Here is a 15,543-nt window from a genome sequence, read left to right as displayed (position 1 = left end):
GTTACAGCTACGCCCCTGATTTCTCTTGATGGACACTACACCTGCATGATTTATCAGTTACAGCTACGCCCCTGATGTCTCTTGATGGACACTACACCTGCATGGTTTATCAGTTATAGCTACGCCTCTGATGTCTCTTGATGGACACTACATCTGCATGGTTTATCAGTTACAGCTACGCTTCTGATTTCTCTTGATGGACACTACACCTGCATGGTTAATCTGTTACAGCTACGCCCCTGATGTCTCTTGATGGACACTACATCTGCATGGTTTATCAGTTACAGCTACGCTTCTGATGTCTCTTGATGGACACTACACCTGCATGGTTTATCAGTTACAGCTACGCTTCTGATGTCTCTTGATGGACACTACACCTGCATGGTTTATCAGTTACAGCTACGCTTCTGATTTCTCTTGATGGACACTACACCTGCATGGTTTATCTGTTACAGCTATGCCCCTGATGTCTCTTGATGGACACTACACCTGCATGGTTAATCTGTTACAGCTACGCCCCTGATGTCTCTTGATGGACACTACATCTGCATGGTTTATCAGTTACAGCTACGCTTCTGATGTCTCTTGATGGACACTACACCTACATGGTTTATCAGTTACAGCTACGCTTCTGATGTCTCTTGATGGACACTACACCTACATGGTTTATCAGTTACAGCTACGCCCCTGATGTCTCTTGATGGACACTACATCTGCATGGTTTATCAGTTACAGCTACGCTTCTGATGTCTCTTGATGGACACTACACCTGCATGGTTAATCAGTTACAGCTACGCCCCTGATGTCTCTTGATGGACACTACACCTGCATGGTTTATCAGTTACAGCTACGCTTCTGATTTCTCTTGATGGACACTACACTTGCATGGTTTATCAGTTACAGCTACGCCCCTGATGTCTCTTGATGGACACTACACCTGCATGGTTTATCAGTTACAGCTACGCTTCTGATTTCTCTTGATGGACACTACACTTGCATGGTTTATCAGTTACAGCTACGCCCCTGATGTCTCTTGATGGACACTACACTTACATGGTTTATCAGTTACAGCTACGCCCCTGATTTCTCTTGATGGACACTACACCTACATGGTTTATCAGTTACAGCTACGCCCCTGATTTCTCTTGATGGACACTACACCTACATGGTTTATCAGTTACAGCTACGCCCCTGATTTCTCTTGATGGACACTACACTTACATGGTTTATCAGTTACAGCTACGCCCCTGATTTCTCTTGATGGACACTACACCTACATGGTTTATCAGTTACAGCTACGCCCCTGATTTCTCTTGATGGACACTACACCTACATGGTTTATCAGTTATTGCTATGCCCCTGATGTCTCTTAATGGACACTACACCTACATGGTTTATCAGTTATTGCTATGCCCCTGATGTCTCTTGATGGACACTACACCGGCATGATTTATCAGTTACAGCTACGCTTCTGATGTCTCTTGATGGACACTACACCTACATGGTTGATCAGTTACAGCTACGCTTCTGATTTCTCTTGATGGACACTACACCTACATGGTTTATCAGTTATTGCTATGCCCCTGATGTCTCTTGATGGACACTACACCTACATGGTTTATCAGTTACAGCTACGCCCCTGATTTCTCTTGATGGACACTACACCTACATGGTTTATCAGTTATTGCTATGCCCCTGATGTCTCTTAATGGACACTACACCTACATGGTTTATCAGTTATTGCTATGCCCCTGATGTCTCTTGATGGACACTACATCTACATGGTTTATCAGTTACAGCTACGCCCCTGATGTCTCTTAATGGACACTACACCTACATGGTTTATCAGTTATTGCTATGCCCCTGATGTCTCTTGATGGACACTACACTTACATGGTTGATCAGTTACAGCTACGCCCCTGATGTCTCTTGATGGACACTACACCTACATGGTTTATCAGTTATTGCTATGCCCCTGATGTCTCTTAATGGACACTACACCTACATGGTTTATCAGTTATTGCTATGCCCCTGATGTCTCTTGATGGACACTACACCTACATGGTTTATCAGTTACAGCTACGCCCCTGATTTCTCTTGATGGACACTACACCTACATGGTTTATCAGTTATTGCTATGCCCCTGATGTCTCTTAATGGACACTACACCTACATGGTTTATCAGTTACAGCTACGCCCCTGATTTCTCTTGATGGACACTACACCTGCATGGTTAATCAGTTACAGCTACGCCCCTGATTTCTCTTAATGGACACTACACCTGCATGGTTTATCAGTTACAGCTACGCCCCTGATTTCTCTTGATGGACACTACACCTGCATGGTTTATCAGTTATTGCTATGCCCCTGATTTCTCTTAATGGACACTACACCTACATGGTTTATCAGTTACAGCTACGCCCCTGATTTCTCTTGATGGACACTACACCGGCATGATTTATCAGTTACAGCTACGCTTCTGATGTCTCTTGATGGACACTACACCTACATGGTTGATCAGTTACAGCTACGCTTCTGATTTCTCTTGATGGACACTACACCTACATGGTTTATCAGTTATTGCTATGCCCCTGATGTCTCTTGATGGACACTACACCTACATGGTTTATCAGTTACAGCTACGCCCCTGATGTCTCTTGATGGACACTACACCTACATGGTTTATCTGTTACAGCTACGCCCCTGATGTCTCTTGATGGACACTACACCTACATGGTTTATCAGTTACAGCTACGCCCCTGATGTCTCTTGATGGACACTACACCTGCATGGTTTATCAGTTACAGCTACGCTTCTGATTTCTCTTGATGGACACTACACCTACATGGTTTATCAGTTACAGCTACGCCCCTGATTTCTCTTGATGGACACTACACCTACATGGTTTATCTGTTACAGCTACGCTTCTGATTTCTCTTGATGGACACTACACCTGCATGGTTTATCAGTTACAGCTACGCCCCTGATGTCTCTTGATGGACACTACACCTACATGGTTTATCTGTTACAGCTACGCTTCTGATTTCTCTTGATGGACACTACACCTGCATGGTTTATCAGTTACAGCTACGCCCCTGATGTCTCTTGATGGACACTACACCTACATGGTTTATCTGTTACAGCTACGCTTCTGATTTCTCTTGATGGACACTACACCTACATGGTTTATCAGTTACAGCTACGCCCCTGATGTCTCTTGATGGACACTACACCTACATGGTTTATCTGTTACAGCTACGCTTCTGATTTCTCTTGATGGACACTACACCGGCATGATTTATCAGTTACAGCTACGCTTCTGATGTCTCTTGATGGACACTACACCTACATGGTTTATCAGTTACAGCTACGCCCCTGATTTCTCTTGATGGACACTACACCTACATGGTTTATCAGTTACAGCTACGCCCCTGATGTCTCTTGATGGACACTACACCGGCATGATTTATCAGTTACAGCTACGCCCCTGATGTCTCTTGATGGACACTACACCTACATGGTTTATCAGTTACAGCTACGCCCCTGATTTCTCTTGATGGACACTACACCTACATGGTTTATCAGTTACAGCTACGCCCCTGATGTCTCTTGATGGACACTACACCGGCATGATTTATCAGTTACAGCTACGCCCCTGATGTCTCTTGATGGACACTACACCTGCATGGTTTATCAGTTACAGCTACGCTTCTGATTTCTCTTGATGGACACTACACCGGCATGATTTATCAGTTACAGCTACGCCCCTGATGTCTCTTGATGGACACTACACCTACATGGTTTATCAGTTACAGCTACGCCTCTGATGTCTCTTGATGGACACTACACCTACATGGTTTATCAGTTACAGCTACGCTTCTGATGTCTCTTGATGGACACTACACCTACATGGTTTATCAGTTATTGCTATGCCCCTGATGTCTCTTGATGGACACTACACCGGCATGATTTATCAGTTATAGCTACGCCCCTGATATCTCTTGATTGACACTACATCTGCATGGTTTATCAGTTATAGCTACGCCCCTGATGTCTCTTGATGGACACTACACCTGCATGATTTATCAGTTATAGCTAAACCCCTGATATCTCTTGATGGACACTACACCTGCATGGTTTATCAGTTACAGCTACGCTTCTGATTTCTCTTGATGGACACTACATCTGCATGGTTTATCAGTTATAGCTACGCTCCTGATTTCTCTTGATGGACACTACACCGGCATGGTTTATCAGTTACAGCTACGCCCCTGATTTCTCTTGATGGACACTACACCGGCATGATTTATCAGTTACAGCTACGCTTCTGATTTCTCTTGATGGACACTACATCTGCATGGTTTATCAGTTATAGCTACGCCCCTGATGTCTCTTGATGGACACTACACCTGCATGGTTTATCAGTTACAGCTACGCTTCTGATTTCTCTTGATGGACACTACACCTGCATGGTTTATCAGTTACAGCTACGCTTCTGATTTCTCTTGATGGACACTACACCTACATGGTTTATCAGTTACAGCTACGCCCCTGATTTCTCTTGATGGACACTACACCTGCATGGTTTATCAGTTACAGCTACGCTTCTGATTTCTCTTGATGGACACTACACCTACATGGTTTATCAGTTACAGCTACGCCCCTGATTTCTCTTGATGGACACTACACCTGCATGGTTTATCAGTTACAGCTACGCCCCTGATTTCTCTTGATGGACACTACACCTGCATGGTTTATCAGTTACAGCTACGCTTCTGATTTCTCTTGATGGACACTACACCTACATGGTTTATCAGTTACAGCTACGCCCCTGATTTCTCTTGATGGACACTACACCTGCATGGTTTATCAGTTACAGCTACGCTTCTGATTTCTCTTGATGGACACTACACCTACATGGTTTATCAGTTATAGCTACGCCCCTGATATCTCTTGATGGACACTACACCTGCATGGTTTATCAGTTATAGCTACGCCCCTGATGTCTCTTGATGGACACTACACCTGCATGATTTATCAGTTATAGCTACGCCCCTGATATCTCTTGATTGACACTACATCTGCATGGTTTATCAGTTATAGCTATGCCCCTGATATCTCTTGATTGACACTACATCTGCATGGTTTATCAGTTACAGCTACGCTTCTGATGTCTCTTGATGGAGACTACACCTGCATGGTTGATCAGTTACAGCTACGCCTCTGATGTCTCTTGATGGAGACTACACCTGCATGGTTGATCAGTTACAGCTACGCCTCTGATGTCTCTTGATGGACACTACACCTGCATGGTTTATCAGTTACAGCTACGCTTCTGATTTCTCTTGATGGACACTACACCGGCATGATTTATCAGTTACAGCTACGCTTCTGATTTCTCTTAATGGACACTACATCTGCATGGTTTATCTGTTACAGCTACGCCCCTGATGTCTCTTGATGGACACTACATCTGCATGGTTTATCAGTTACAGCTACGCTTCTGATGTCTCTTGATGGGCACTACATCTGCATGGTTTATCAGTTACAGCTACGCTTCTGATGTCTCTTGATGGACACTACACCTACATGGTTTATCAGTTACAGCTACGCTTCTGATGTCTCTTGATGGACACTACACCTGCATGGTTTATCAGTTACAGCTACCCCCCTAATGTTTCTTGATGGACACTACATCTGCATGGTTAATCAGTTATAGCTACGCCCCCTGATGTTTCTTGATGGACACTACACCTGCATGGTTTATCAGTTACAGCTACGCCCCTGATGTCTCTTGATGGACACTACACCTGCATGGTTAATCAGTTATAGCTACGCCCCTGATGTCTCTTGATGGACACTACACCTGCATGGTTAATCAGTTACAGCTACGCCCCTGATGTCTCTTGATGGACACTACACCTGCATGGTTTATCAGTTATAGCTACACCCCTGATATCTCTTGATGGACACTACATCTGCATGGTTGATCAGTTACAGCTACCCCCCTAATGTTTCTTGATGGACACTACATCTGCATGGTTAATCAGTTATAGCTACGCCCCTGATGTCTCTTGATGGACACTACACCTGCATGGTTAATCAGTCATAGCTACGCCCCTGATGTCTCTTGATGGACACTACACCTGCATGGTTAATCAGTTATAGCTACGCCCCTGATGTTTCTTGATGGACACTACACCTGCATGGTTGATCAGTTACAGCTACGCCCCCTGATGTCTCTTGATGGACACTACATCTGCATGGTTGATCAGTTACAGCTACGCCCCTGATGTCTCTTGATGGACACTACACTTGCATGGTTTATCTGTTACAGCTACGCCCCTGATGTCTCTTGATGGACACTACACCTGCATGGTTGATCAGTTATAGCTACGCCCCTGATGTCTCTTGATGGACACTACATCTGCATGGTTGATCAGTTATAGCTACGCCCCTGATGTCTCTTGATGGACACTACACCTGTATGGTTTATCAGTTACAGCTATGCCCCTGATGTCTCTTGATGGACACTACATCTGCATGGTTGATCAGTTATAGCTACGCCCCTGATATCTCTTGATTGACACTACATCTGCATGGTTTATCAGTTATAGCTATGCCCCTGATATCTCTTGATTGACACTACATCTGCATGGTTTATCAGTTATAGCTACGCCCCTGATGTCTCTTGATGGACACTACATCTGCATGGTTGATCAGTTACAGCTACGCCCCTGATGTCTCTTGATGGACACTACATCTGCATGGTTGATCAGTTACAGCTACGCCCCTGATGTCTCTTGATGGACACTACACCTGCATGGTTGATCAGTTATAGCTATGCCCATGATGACTCTTGATGGAGACTACACCTGCATGGTTTATCAGTTATAGCTACGCCCCTGATATCTCTTGATTGACACTACATCTGCATGGTTTATCAGTTATAGCTACGCCCCTGATATCTCTTGATTGACACTACATCTGCATGGTTTATCAGTTATAGCTACGCCCCTGATATCTCTTGATGGACACTACACCTGCATGGTTGATCAGTTATAGCTATGCCCCTGATGTCTCTTGATGGACACTACATCTGCATGGTTGATCAGTTACAGCTACGCCCCTGATGTCTCTTGATGGACACTACACCTGCATGGTTGATCAGTTACAGCTACGCCCCTGATGTCTCTTGATGGACACTACATCTGCATGGTTGATCAGTTACAGCTACGCCCCTGATGTCTCTTGATGGACACTACATCTGCATGGTTGATCAGTTACAGCTACGCCCCTGATGTCTCTTGATGGACACTACATCTGCATGGTTGATCAGTTACAGCTACGCCCCTGATGTCTCTTGATGGACACTACATCTGCATGGTTTATCTGTTACAGCTACGCCCCTGATGTCTCTTGATGGACACTACATCTGCATGGTTGATCAGTTACAGCTACGCCCCTGATGTCTCTTGATGGACACTACACCTGCATGGTTGATCAGTTACAGCTACGCCCCTGATGTCTCTTGATGGACACTACACCTGCATGGTTGATCAGTTATAGCTATGCCCCTGATGTCTCTTGATGGACACTACACCTGCATGGTTGATCAGTTACAGCTACGCCCCTGATGTCTCTTGATGGACACTACACCTGCATGGTTGATCAGTTACAGCTACGCCCCTGATGTCTCTTGATGGACACTACACCTGCATGGTTTATCAGTTATTGCTATGCCCCTGATGTCTCTTGATGGACACTACATCTGCATGGTTGATCAGTTACAGCTACGCCCCTGATGTCTCTTGATGGACACTACACCTGCATGGTTAATCAGTTACAGCTACGCCCCTGATGTCTCTTGATGGACACTTCACCTGCATGGTTAATCAGTTACAGCTACGCCCCTGATGTCTCTTGATGGACACTACACCGACATGGTTTATCAGTTACAGCTACGCCTCTGATTTCTCTTGATTGACACTACACCGGCATGATTTATCAGTTATTGCTATGCCCCTGATGTCTCTTGATGGACACTACACCGGCATGGTTGATCAGTTACAGCTACGCCTCTGATGTCTCTTGATTGACACTACACCGGCATGATTTATCTGTTATAGCTACGCCCCTGATGTCTCTTGATGGACACTACACCTGCATGGTTAATCAGTTACAGCTACGCCCCTGATGTCTCTTGATGGACACTACACCTACATGGTTTATCTGTTACAGCTACGCCCCTGATGTCTCTTGATGGACACTACACCTACATGGTTTATCAGTTACAGCTACGCCCCTGATGTCTCTTGATGGACACTACACCTACATGGTTGATCAGTTACAGCTACGCCCCTGATGTCTCTTGATTGACACTACACCGGCATGATTTATCTGTTATAGCTACGCCCCTGATGTCTCTTGATGGACACTACACCTGCATGGTTAATCAGTTACAGCTACGCCCCTGATGTCTCTTGATGGACACTACATCTACATGGTTTATCAGTTACAGCTACGCCCCTGATGTCTCTTGATGGACACTACACCGGCATGGTTTATCAGTTACAGCTACGCCTCTGATTTCTCTTGATTGACACTACACCGGCATGATTTATCAGTTATTGCTATGCCCCTGATGTCTCTTGATGGACACTACACCTGCATGGTTGATCAGTTACAGCTACGCCTCTGATGTCTCTTGATTGACACTACACCTGCATGATTTATCTGTTATAGCTACGCCCCTGATGTCTCTTGATGGACACTACACCTGCATGATTTATCAGTTATAGCTACGCCCCTGATATCTCTTGATGGACACTACATCTGCATGGTTTATCAGTTACAGCTACGCCCCTAATGTTTCTTGATGGACACTACACTTGCATGGTTAATCAGTTACAGCTACGCCCCTGATGTCTCTGGATGGACACTACACTTGCATGGTTTATCAGTTACAGCTACGCCCATGATGTCTCTTGATGGACACAACACCGGCATGGTTTATCAGTTATTGCTATGCCCCTGATGTCTCTTAATGGACACTACACCTGCATGGTTTATCAGTTATAGCTACGCCCCTGATGTCTCTTGATGGACACTACACCTGCATGGTTTATCAGTTATAGCTACGCCCCTGATGTCTCTTGATGGACACTACACCTGCATGATTTATCAGTTATAGCTACGCCCCTGATATCTCTTGATGGACACTACACCTGCATGATTTATCTGTTATAGCTATGCCCCTGATATCTCTTGATGGACACTACACCTGCATGGTTTATCAGTTATAGCTACGCCCCTGATATCTCTTGATGGACACTACACCTGCATGGTTTATCAGTTATAGCTACGCCCCTGATGTCTCTTGATGGACACTACACCTGCATGGTTTATCAGTTATAGCTACGCCCCTGATATCTCTTGATGGACACTACACCTGCATGGTTTATCAGTTATAGCTACGCCCCCTGATGTCTCTTGATGGACACTACACCTGCATGGTTTATCAGTTATAGCTACGCCCATGATGTCTCTTGATGGACACAACATCTGCATGGTTTATCAGTTACAGCTACGCCTCTGATTTCTCTTGATGGACACTACACCTGCATGGTTTATCAGTTATAGCTACGCCCCTGATATCTCTTGATTGACACTACATCTGCATGGTTTATCAGTTATAGCTACGCCTCTGATATCTCTTGATGGACACTACACCTGCATGGTTTATCTGTTATAGCTACGCCCCTGATATCTCTTGATGGACACTACACCTGCATGGTTTATCAGTTATAGCTACGCCCCTGATATCTCTTGATGGACACTACACCTGCATGGCTTACTGGTTATAGCTACGCCCCTGATGTCTCTTGATGGACACTACACCTGCATGGTTTATCAGTTATAGCTACGCCCCCTGATGTCTCTTGATGGACACTACACTTGCATGGTTTATCAGTTACAGCTACGCCCATGATGTCTCTTGATGGACACAACATCTGCATGGTTTATCAGTTACAGCTACGCCTCTGATTTCTCTTGATGGACACTACACCTGCATGGTTTATCAGTTATAGCTACGCCCCTGATATCTCTTGATTGACACTACATCTGCATGGTTTATCAGTTATAGCTACGCCTCTGATGTCTCTTGATGGACACTACATCTACATGGTTTATCAGTTACAGCTACGCCTCTGATGTCTCTTGATTGACACTACACCTGCATGGTTTATCAGTTATAGCTACGCCCCTGATATCTCTTGATTGACACTACATCTGCATGGTTTATCAGTTACAGCTACGCCCCTGATTTCTCTTGATGGACACTACATCTGCATGGTTTATCAGTTACAGCTACGCCTCTGATTTCTCTTGATGGACACTACACCTACATGGTTTATCAGTTACAGCTACGCCTCTGATTTCTCTTGATTGACACTACACCTACATGGTTTATCAGTTATTGCTATGCCCCTGATTTCTCTTGATGGACACTACACCGGCATGGTTTATCAGTTACAGCTACGCCTCTGATTTCTCTTGATGGACACTACACCTGCATGGTTAATCAGTTACAGCTACGCCCCTGATGTCTCTTGATGGACACTACACCTACATGGTTTATCAGTTACAGCTACGCCTCTGATTTCTCTTGATGGACACTACACCGGCATGGTTTATCAGTTACAGCTACGCCTCTGATTTCTCTTGATGGACACTACACCTACATGGTTTATCTGTTACAGCTACGCTTCTGATGTCTCTTGATGGACACTACACTTGCATGGTTTATCAGTTACAGCTACGCCCCTGATTTCTCTTGATGGACACTACACCTACATGGTTTATCTGTTACAGCTACGCTTCTGATGTCTCTTGATGGACACTACACCTACATGGTTTATCAGTTATTGCTATGCCCCTGATGTCTCTTGATGGACACTACACTTGCATGGTTTATCAGTTACAGCTACGCCTCTGATTTCTCTTGATGGACACTACACCTACATGGTTTATCTGTTACAGCTACGCTTCTGATGTCTCTTGATGGACACTACACCTGCATGGTTTATCAGTTACAGCTACGCCTCTGATTTCTCTTGATTGACACTACACCTACATGGTTTATCAGTTATTGCTATGCCCCTGATTTCTCTTGATGGACACTACACCGGCATGGTTTATCAGTTACAGCTACGCCTCTGATTTCTCTTGATGGACACTACACCTGCATGGTTAATCAGTTACAGCTACGCCCCTGATGTCTCTTGATGGACACTACACCTACATGGTTTATCAGTTACAGCTACGCCTCTGATTTCTCTTGATGGACACTACACCTGCATGGTTTATCTGTTACAGCTACGCCCCTGATGTCTCTTGATGGACACAACACCTGCATGGTTTATCAGTTACAGCTACGCCCCTGATGTCTCTTGATGGACACTACACCTGCATGATTTATCAGTTACAGCTACGCCTCTGATTTCTCTTGATGGACACAACACCTGCATGGTTTATCTGTTACAGCTATGCCCCTGATGTCTCTTGATGGACACTACACTTGCATGGTTTATCAGTTACAGCTACGCCTCTGATTTCTCTTGATGGACACTACACCTACATGGTTTATCTGTTACAGCTACGCTTCTTATGTCTCTTGATGGACACTACACCTGCATGGTTTATCAGTTACAGCTACGCCTCTGATTTCTCTTGATTGACACTACACCTACATGGTTTATCAGTTATTGCTATGCCCCTGATTTCTCTTGATGGACACTACACCGGCATGGTTTATCAGTTACAGCTACGCCTCTGATTTCTCTTGATGGACACTACACCTGCATGGTTAATCAGTTACAGCTACGCCCCTGATGTCTCTTGATGGACACTACACCTACATGGTTTATCAGTTACAGCTACGCCTCTGATTTCTCTTGATGGACACTACACCTGCATGGTTTATCTGTTACAGCTACGCCCCTGATGTCTCTTGATGGACACTACACCTGCATGGTTTATCAGTTACAGCTACGCCCCTGATGTCTCTTGATGGACACTACACCTGCATGATTTATCAGTTACAGCTACGCCTCTGATTTCTCTTGATGGACACTACACCTGCATGGTTTATCTGTTATAGCTATGCCCCTGATGTCTCTTGATGGACACTACACCTGCATGATTTATCAGTTACAGCTACGCCTCTGATTTCTCTTGATGGACACTACACCTACATGGTTTATCAGTTACAGCTACGCCCCTGATTTCTCTTGATGGACACTACACCTACATGGTTTATCAGTTACAGCTACGCCTCTGATTTCTCTTGATGGACACTACACCTACATGGTTTATCTGTTACAGCTACGCTTCTGATGTCTCTTGATGGACACTACACCTGCATGGTTTATCAGTTACAGCTACGCCCCTGATTTCTCTTGATGGACACTACACCTGCATGGTTTATCAGTTACAGCTACGCCTCTGATGTCTCTTGATGGACACTACATCTGTATGGTTTATCAGTTACAGCTACGCCCCTGATGTCTCTTGATGGACACTACACCTGCATGGTTAATCAGTTACAGCTACGCCCCTGATTTCTCTTGATGGACACTACACCTGCATGGTTTATCAGTTACAGCTACGCCTCTGATGTCTCTTGATGGACACAACACCTGCATGGTTTATCAGTTACAGCTACGCCCCTGATGTCTCTTGATGGACACTACACCTGCATGGTTAATCAGTTACAGCTATGCCCCTGATGTCTCTTGATGGACACTACACCGGCATGGTTTATCAGTTACAGCTACGCCTCTGATTTCTCTTGATGGACACTACACCTGCATGGTTTATCAGTTATAGCTACGCCTCTGATGTCTCTTGATGGACACTACACCTGCATGGTTTATCAGTTATAGCTAAACCCCTGATATCTCTTGATGGACACTACACCTGCATGGTTTATCAGTTATAGCTACGCCTCTGATGTCTCTTGATGGACACTACACCTGCATGATTTATCAGTTATAGCTATGCCCCTGATATCTCTTGATGGACACTACACCTGCATGGTTTATCAGTTATAGCTACGCCTCTGATGTCTCTTGATGGACACTACACCTGCATGGTTAATCAGTTACAGCTACGCCCCTGATGTCTCTTGATGGACACTACACCTACATGGTTTATCAGTTACAGCTACGCTTCTGATTTCTCTTGATGGACACTACACCTACATGGTTTATCAGTTATAGCTACGCCCCTGATGTCTCTTGATGGACACTACACCTGCATGGTTTATCAGTTACAGCTACGCCTCTGATTTCTCTTGATGGACACAACACCTGCATGGTTTATCAGTTATAGCTACGCCCCTGATATCTCTTGATGGACACTACACCTGCATGGTTTATCAGTTATAGCTACGCCTCTGATGTCTCTTGATGGACACTACACCTGCATGGTTTATCAGTTATAGCTACGCCCCTGATATCTCTTGATGGACACTACATCTGCATGGTTTATCAGTTATAGCTACGCCCCTGATGTCTCTTGATGGACACTACACCTGCATGGTTTATCAGTTACAGCTACGCCTCTGATTTCTCTTGATGGACACAACACCTGCATGGTTTATCAGTTACAGCTACGCCCCTGATTTCTCTTGATGGACACTACACCTGCATGGTTTATCAGTTACAGCTACGCCCCTGATGTCTCTTGATGGACACTACATCTGCATGGTTTATCAGTTATAGCTACGCCCCTGATATCTCTTGATTGACACTACATCTGCATGGTTTATCAGTTACAGCTACGCCCCTGATGTCTCTTGATTGACACTACACCTGCATGGTTTATCAGTTACAGCTACGCCTCTGATGTCTCTTGATGGACACAACACCTGCATGGTTTATCAGTTACAGCTACGCCCCTGATGTCTCTTGATGGACACTACACCTGCATGGTTTATCAGTTATAGCTACGCCCCTGATGTCTCTTGATGGACACTACACCTACATGGTTTATCAGTTATAGCTACACCCCCTGATGTCTCTTGATGGACACTACACTTGCATGGTTTATCAGTTACAGCTACGCCCATGATGTCTCTTGATGGACACTACATCTGCATGGTTGATCAGTTACAGCTACGCCCCCTGATGTCTCTTGATGGACACTACACTTGCATGGTTTATCAGTTACAGCTACGCCCATGATGTCTCTTGATGGACACTACACCTGCATGGTTTATCAGTTACAGCTACGCCCATGATTTCTCTTGATGGACACTACATCTGCATGGTTTATCAGTTACAGCTACGCCCATGATGTCTCTTGATGGACACTACACCTGCATGGTTTATCAGTTATAGCTACGCCCCTGATGTCTCTTGATGGACACTACACCTGTATGGTTTATCAGTTATTGCTATGCCCCTGATGTCTCTTGATGGACACAACACCGGCATGATTTATCAGTTACAGCTACGCCCCTGATTTCTCTTGATGGACACTACACCTGCATGGTTTATCAGTTACAGCTACGCCTCTGATGTCTCTTGATGGACACTACACCTGCATGGTTAATCAGTTACAGCTACGCCCCTGATGTCTCTTGATGGACACAACACCTGCATGGTTTATCAGTTACAGCTACGCCCCCTGATGTCTCTTGATGGACACTACATCTGCATGGTTTATCAGTTACAGCTACGCCCCTGATGTCTCTTGATGGACACTACACCTGCATGGTTTATCAGTTACAGCTACGCCTCTGATTTCTCTTGATGGACACTACATCTACATGGTTTATCAGTTACAGCTACGCCCCTGATGTCTCTTGATGGACACTACACCTGCATGGTTAATCAGTTACAGCTACGCCTCTGATTTTTCTTGATGGACACTACACCTGCATGGTTTATCAGTTACAGCTACGCCTCTGATTTTTCTTGATGGACACTACACCTGCATGGTTTATCAGTTACAGCTACGCCCCTGATGTCTCTTGATGGACACTACACCTGCATGGTTTATCAGTTACAGCTACGCCCCTGATGTCTCTTGATGGACACTACACCTGCATGGTTAATCAGTTACAGCTACGCCTCTGATGTCTCTTGATGGACACTACACCTGCATGGTTAATCAGTTACAGCTACGCCTCTGATTTTTCTTGATGGACACTACACCTGCATGGTTTATCAGTTACAGCTACGCCTCATATGTCTCTTGATGGACACTACACCTGCATGGTTTATCAGTTACAGCTACGCCCCCTGATGTCTCTTGATGGACACTACACCTGCATGGTTTATCAGTTATAGCTACGCCTCTGATGTCTCTTGATGGACACAACACCTGCATGGTTTATCAGTTACAGCTACGCCCCTGATGTCTCTTGATGGACACAACACCTGCATGGTTTATCAGTTACAGCTACGCCCCCTGATGTCTCTTGATGGACACTACACCTGCATGGTTTATCAGTTATTGCTATGCCCCTGATGT

The 15,543-nt window shown here is 44.9% G+C and overlaps 1 protein-coding gene across 6 annotated transcripts in view; it reads right to left on the bottom strand.

The window, feature by feature from the left end:
* Positions 1-15,543, bottom strand: part of LOC128234831 (irregular chiasm C-roughest protein-like) — a 122,251-nt gene that overhangs the window by 48,065 nt on the left and 58,643 nt on the right. The gene's annotated exons all lie outside the window — the stretch shown is intronic.

The sequence above is a fragment of the Mya arenaria genome, chromosome 5 (assembly GCF_026914265.1).
Source record: "Mya arenaria isolate MELC-2E11 chromosome 5, ASM2691426v1".
NCBI lineage: Eukaryota > Metazoa > Mollusca > Bivalvia > Myida > Myidae > Mya > Mya arenaria.
This window is presented reverse-complemented; position numbering and strand designations above follow the sequence as displayed.